The sequence below is a fragment of the Budorcas taxicolor genome, chromosome 2 (genome assembly GCF_023091745.1).
Source record: "Budorcas taxicolor isolate Tak-1 chromosome 2, Takin1.1, whole genome shotgun sequence".
Lineage (NCBI taxonomy): Eukaryota > Metazoa > Chordata > Mammalia > Artiodactyla > Bovidae > Budorcas > Budorcas taxicolor.
Genome location: NC_068911.1, coordinates 170,985,254 through 170,990,951, shown reverse-complemented (window position 1 = coordinate 170,990,951; position 5,698 = coordinate 170,985,254). Strand labels below are relative to the sequence as shown.

At 44.6% G+C, this 5,698-nt stretch overlaps 1 pseudogene; it reads right to left on the bottom strand.

Moving 5' to 3' along the window:
* Nucleotides 1–1,299: 1,299 nt before the first annotated feature.
* Nucleotides 1,300–1,836, bottom strand: LOC128043482 (PEST proteolytic signal-containing nuclear protein-like; annotated as a pseudogene).
* Nucleotides 1,837–5,698: the final 3,862 nt, after the last annotated feature.

The following is a 5,698-nucleotide window of genomic DNA, read 5'->3' as shown; positions in this document are numbered from 1 at the left end:
CTTTCAATAGATCCCAGCAAGGGAGCTGCTGTGTTACGTAGGAAGCTCTGATCCAGAAGCAGGTCATCTATGAATGGTTTAACCCCAGGTTCCCCGCCAATGTGCGTTGTGTGACAGGTGAGGGGGTGGCTGCCTTTCAGTCTGTGCCTCATGTCCCAAGGGCTTTCCCTGACCAGAGGGGCAGCAGAATGTGCCTCCCTGTATTTTTCATTTTAAATTCAAAATTTAAATTCAAGTTATTTGAGGTATTTAGCAACCCGTATGGACTACACAAAACGTACATATAAACAAAATGTAAAATAGGATTAAGAGCATGGACTCTAAGAGAACTTCATACACCGGCTTTACCACTTAACTGTATGACTTTGAGCAAATCATTTAGCTTCTCTGTGCCTCACTTTTCTTATCTGTAAAACGGAGGTAATTTTTGCACCTACTTCACATGATTGTTGAAAGGATCGCATGAGCAAGGACAGGACTAGGCTGAGGTTACTAGAATGAAGTTAATGCGGAACCATCACGGATGCAGAATTTAAGGGGAGCACCACCAAAAAAACTCAGCGGTGCGTGGGCTTCTCATTGTGGTGGCTTCTCTTGCTGCAGAGCATCAGGCTCTAGAGCGTTTGGGCTTCAGCATTTGTCTGAGCCTTCTGGGCCTTAGTGTGCAGGCTCAGTAGTTGTGGCTCACAGGCTTAGTTGTCCCACAGCATGTGGGATCTTCCTGGACCAGGGATTAAACCCATGTCTCCCGCTCTGCATTGGCAGGCGGATTCTTTACCACTGAGCCACCAGGGAAGCCCCACACGTGTCTTTTTGAATTGTGGTTTCCTTAGGGTATATGCCCAGTAATGGGATTGCTGGGTCTTACGGTAGTTTTTTCCCGAGGGTTTTTTTTTTTTTAATTTCAAATTCTCATTAGTGTATCACTCAATATTTAAAAAAAGAAAAAGAAAAAAAAGGCGGCTCCAAAGATAGTCTTATACCATTCCTTTGGCCACCTCATGCGAAGAGTTGACTCACTGGAAAAGACTCTGATGCTGGGAGGGATTGGGGGCAGGAGGAGAAGGGGACAACTGAGGATGAGATGGCTGGATGGCATCACAGACTCGATGGACGTGAGTCTGAGTGGACTCTGGGAGATGGTGATGGACAGGGAGGCCTGGCATGCTGCGATTCATGGGGTCGCAAAGGGTCGGACACGACTGAGCGACTGAACTGAACTGAATTGATTCCTTAAAAAAGGAAACTGTTCCTTTTAACTTTACACCCACCCCACACCCTAATCTCAAAACACATCATTTAATTGTCTTGGTCATGGACATTTCCAAGATGAGATTTTATATTTCGCTTCCATAGCTTCTGGTTATCAGAAAACCCATGCTTTCCTTTATTGAAGGAATTTGGTCCTGCTGATGTTGGTGTATCCCTTCCAATATTCTTCATCCTCATCTTTGCTTCTGGAGGCATTTCCTCTGGTTCACTATCTTCATCTTTATTAAAAGCTGCTGCTACTGAGAAGGTTTTTGGAGCAAGAGTTGGAACCGGTTCTTTAGGCTTACTTGAGCCAAGTTTGATGGATATGGCTGAGGCTTTCTTTGTCGTCTGACTACCTATGGCAAATCCAAACTTGGAGATCTTTGTAGGCTTTGTTGGGAGGTCTGCAGTTTCATCTTCAGCTGATCGCTTCTCAGCACTGCAACTGGAATTTTACCCTCCATTACTGGAAGAAACAGTCTTAGTTTTCACAGGTTTTTCTGCTTCTTCTTCAGGTCCTCCGGCGGCTCCAGCTCACTGCGGCTTCTCAGGCTTCTCTTCTCCCACCTTCCTGTCAGCCATTTTCTCCTTTTTCCCTAGTTTTTTAAAGAATTTCCATACTGTTCTCCATGGCTATATCAGTTTGTATTCCCACCATGGCTTTGTTCTTAAAACATGATGGTACACATAGAGAACACCCATTCCACCTCCAGGTCCAGTGGTTCAAGGGTAAGAGAGAGAAAGCATTCGACTTTGTTCACTGTCATATCCCCAGCACCTACCATGGTGCCTCATACATGGGTAGGATCTCAATAAATATTTGCTAAGTGGGGAAAATAACAGGATGACACATATCAAACTTTAGAACAGTGCCTGGCACCAAGTAGGTGACTCAATAAAATAATAATGGTGATTATGTTTGAGAAGATAACAATGTCATTGTCTGTGGGTCCTATTCTGTCTTCAGACCAATGGTGAACTTGGTATATTTGACACCCAGAGTGTATCTTTGTTCCCCCCAAGTTATCAGATTTTATTTTTCATTAACTTCTTTAACTTATATTTTCTGGTAATTTTTCAAAAAATATTTTAATTTTTATTGCAATATAGTTGATTTACAATGTTGTGTTAGTTTCAGGTGTACCACAAAGTGATTCAGTTATATTTATTCTTTTTTAGATTCTTTTCTCATATAGGTTATCACAGAATATTGAGTAGAGTTCTCTGTGCTATACAGTAGGTCCTTGTTGGTTATCCATCTTGTATACAGTAGTGTGGGTAGAATAGATCATTTTTTTAAGACCAACATGACAAGATTATCTTCAATAATAATCATGAAATAAAACTAATAATAATAATGGCAGAAAAGCAACAAAAATAGTAAAAACTTGCTTTTATTGAACCTCATATATACACTCAGACCAATAAAATTTTTAATAAATTAAAATAAAAATTGTAGTACAAAGGGGAACAAAGTAATGGACTAATAATTTTTGGTTACATTATTTTTTTTAACAAAAAGGGACATACACACACACGACAAAATGCCTCTAAAAGAGGCAACTCGTGAGGTTCAGAGAATGATTTGCGCAGAGGATGACAGAACTGCAGTAACAATTTACTGTTTTACCATCACTGTGCTATCACTGTTGATTTCAAATCTGCTGTTTACATGCAGGGACATGGGAACTTCCCTGGGCATCCAGTGGTTGGGACTTTGCTTTCCAACGCAGAGGGTGCAAGTTTGATCCCTGGTCGGGGAGCTAAGTTCCCACATGCCTCACAGGCAAAAACCCAAACCATAAAACAGAAATACTGAAATTCAATCAAGACTTTAAAAATGTAGATAAATGGAGGGACACAGGAACATGAACACTCCCAACGTGAGCTCCAGTGATGCTGACCTGCTACGGACTCTCACCTGAAGGTGTATGTTGGGGCCGGTTGTGTAACTGGGAATTCTTCACATTCGCTTCCACGTGGAATGCATTATTTATGAAAGGTTAGGTGATAAAATGTACTAATTTGAAGCCTATATATATATATATACATGTTGCTGCTGCTAAGTCGCTTCAGTCGTGTCCGACTCTGTGCGACCCCATAGACGGCAGCCCACCAGACTCCCCCGTCCCTGGGATTCTCCAGGCAAGAACACTGGAGTGGGTTGCCATTACCTTCTCCAATGCATGAAAGTGAAAAGTGAAAGTGAAGTCACTCAGTCGTGTCCGACCCTCAGTGACCCCATGGACGGCAGCCTTCCAGGCTCCTCCGTCCATGGGATTTTCCAGGCACGAGTACTGGAGTGGGTTGCCATTGCCTTCTCTGATTATATATATATATAAGTTAGACTAATAAAGACCTCTTCAGGAGGGAGGGTTTTATCACCAAGGACATTGTTTAGAATTGCCAGGGCATGGTGATAATAAAAGCTGACACACCCAGTTTCACTAATGTTTTAAACCTCTGCACAGACAATGCATGCCTATGTCTTGCACATGGAGGACTGGCCACCACCCTTACCTGATTCACCTCTTGCCTCAGGCCATCAGTTTCCTATCTCTGGCTGAGACAGTCTCATAGGCCCTTCCAAAGCTGACATTGCACTACTTTTAATCCTGGCTCTGCAAGCTATTTCAAGCTATGTGACACTGGTCCTCCCTCCAAGCCTCAGTTTCCTCATCTGTAGGGGAACAGTAACCCCAAGCCATGTCTTATCCTGTAAGAGCTCAAGGAGATAGTGTGAGAGAAGACTCTGTAAAGAAGGAGACACTGCACACAGGTGGCAGGCACCCAGGTGGCAGGCCTTGATGACAAAGGTGACGATGTTCCTCCTAAGTCATAAAGGAATTGTTCCTAGATCGAGAATCTGAGACAGGGGAAGGGGATCTAGTGGGTGCTGGACTTCACGAATCACTGACAGTGACTTTTTCCATCCAGGAAAAGGCTTGATCTTCTTGGCCCGGAAGCAAGGGGCTGGTCACAATGACCCCAGTTCCTCTCTTGCTGTATTACATCCCAGCTGGAGGGAGCAACTTCCCTTCCAGGGGAAGGTGGCCGAGGCAGAAGCAGGGTGTGAGGAAATCCTGATGCCGTCTGGCTCTGAAATTAGCTTACCTGCTTGTTTAACCATTTCTCCAAAGAGAATGCAAGTTCCTAGAGCAGGGGTTGACAAAAAAAAAAAAAAAAAAAAATTTTTTTTTTCCTGAAAAGCCAGCTAGTAAACATTTTAGGCTTTCTTGGCCATATGGTCTCTGTTGCAACTGCTCGACGCTGCTGTTGTAGTGTGGGAGCAGCCCTAGACCGTACGTAAACGGAGCGTGGCTGTGCTCCAATAAAACTTTATTTATGGATCCTGGAATCTGAATTTCACATAATTTTCACACATTATAAAATATCCTTTTGATTTTTTTTTCAGTCTTTTAAAGATGTAAAAACCGTTCTTAGCTCATAGGCACATAAAAGAGGCCAGGTTTGGTCCATAGGCCATTCATAGTTTACCCACCCCTACTGGGCAGAGACCCTCTCTGTGTTTTCCTCCACGGCGTCCCCAGTGCACAGAACAGTGCCTGGCATATAGCTGCCAATTAGTATCTGTTGACAACCCCCTGCTTACCCTCTGCCCGTTGTCTCCAATTCCATCCTCATCTCTTGCTACTACTGTATCTCCCTCTCCTGCCAGCTCCCATCCTCTGTAACCAGCAGCGAGAAGCTTCTGCGTCTCTCTGCCCTCCCGCCCCTGGCCCCATCTCCAGGTCAGTGGAGGACCCCAGTAGCTAATTCTCCAGTAGCCCTGGGACTGTCTCATCTGGATGCTCACATGTCTTCTCTTCTTCTCTGACTGCCCTTGGCCTCATATTTATTTCTCCAGCATCCAAAATCTTTTTACTAACAAGGCAGGATCTGGGGCTAGTTTTTGTAGCAGCAGCTGGCCCACTGGTTTACGGCACACTTAAACTTCGAGCCCTGGGAATGCAGGATTTGCCTGTACACCTCTCAGTCTTCACCAGGACCAGAGAGCAGGCCAGCACCACAGCCCTTGGGAGAGTCCAGGGCCAGCTGGTTGAAGGTTGAGGATCTTGCTCCAGGCCTTGGAGATGATGCCCTGGGTTTAGCTGCTCCTGGGGCAGCCTACACACCCTCAGTTTGGTACCTCCTGGGCAGGCACAGCATCAATTAGAGTCCCTACAACCACAGCTGTTTTGCCTTCCTGGCCAGGAAATTCCATCTTCTAGATCACCCGGGAAAGGGCCAGAGGTGGCTGATTGGTGTAACTTATGAACAAGCTCTTTAGCACAACTTGATCAAAGGAATGGGTTCATTTGGCCAGAAACCTGTACAGCTTGACCAACAGCCTTAGTCCTGGCTTTTGGCCTCATTCTTTACCAGCCTCTTGATCACAGTCATGGGAATTCCTTCAAGCTGAAGCCTCTTCTTACGTCTTCAT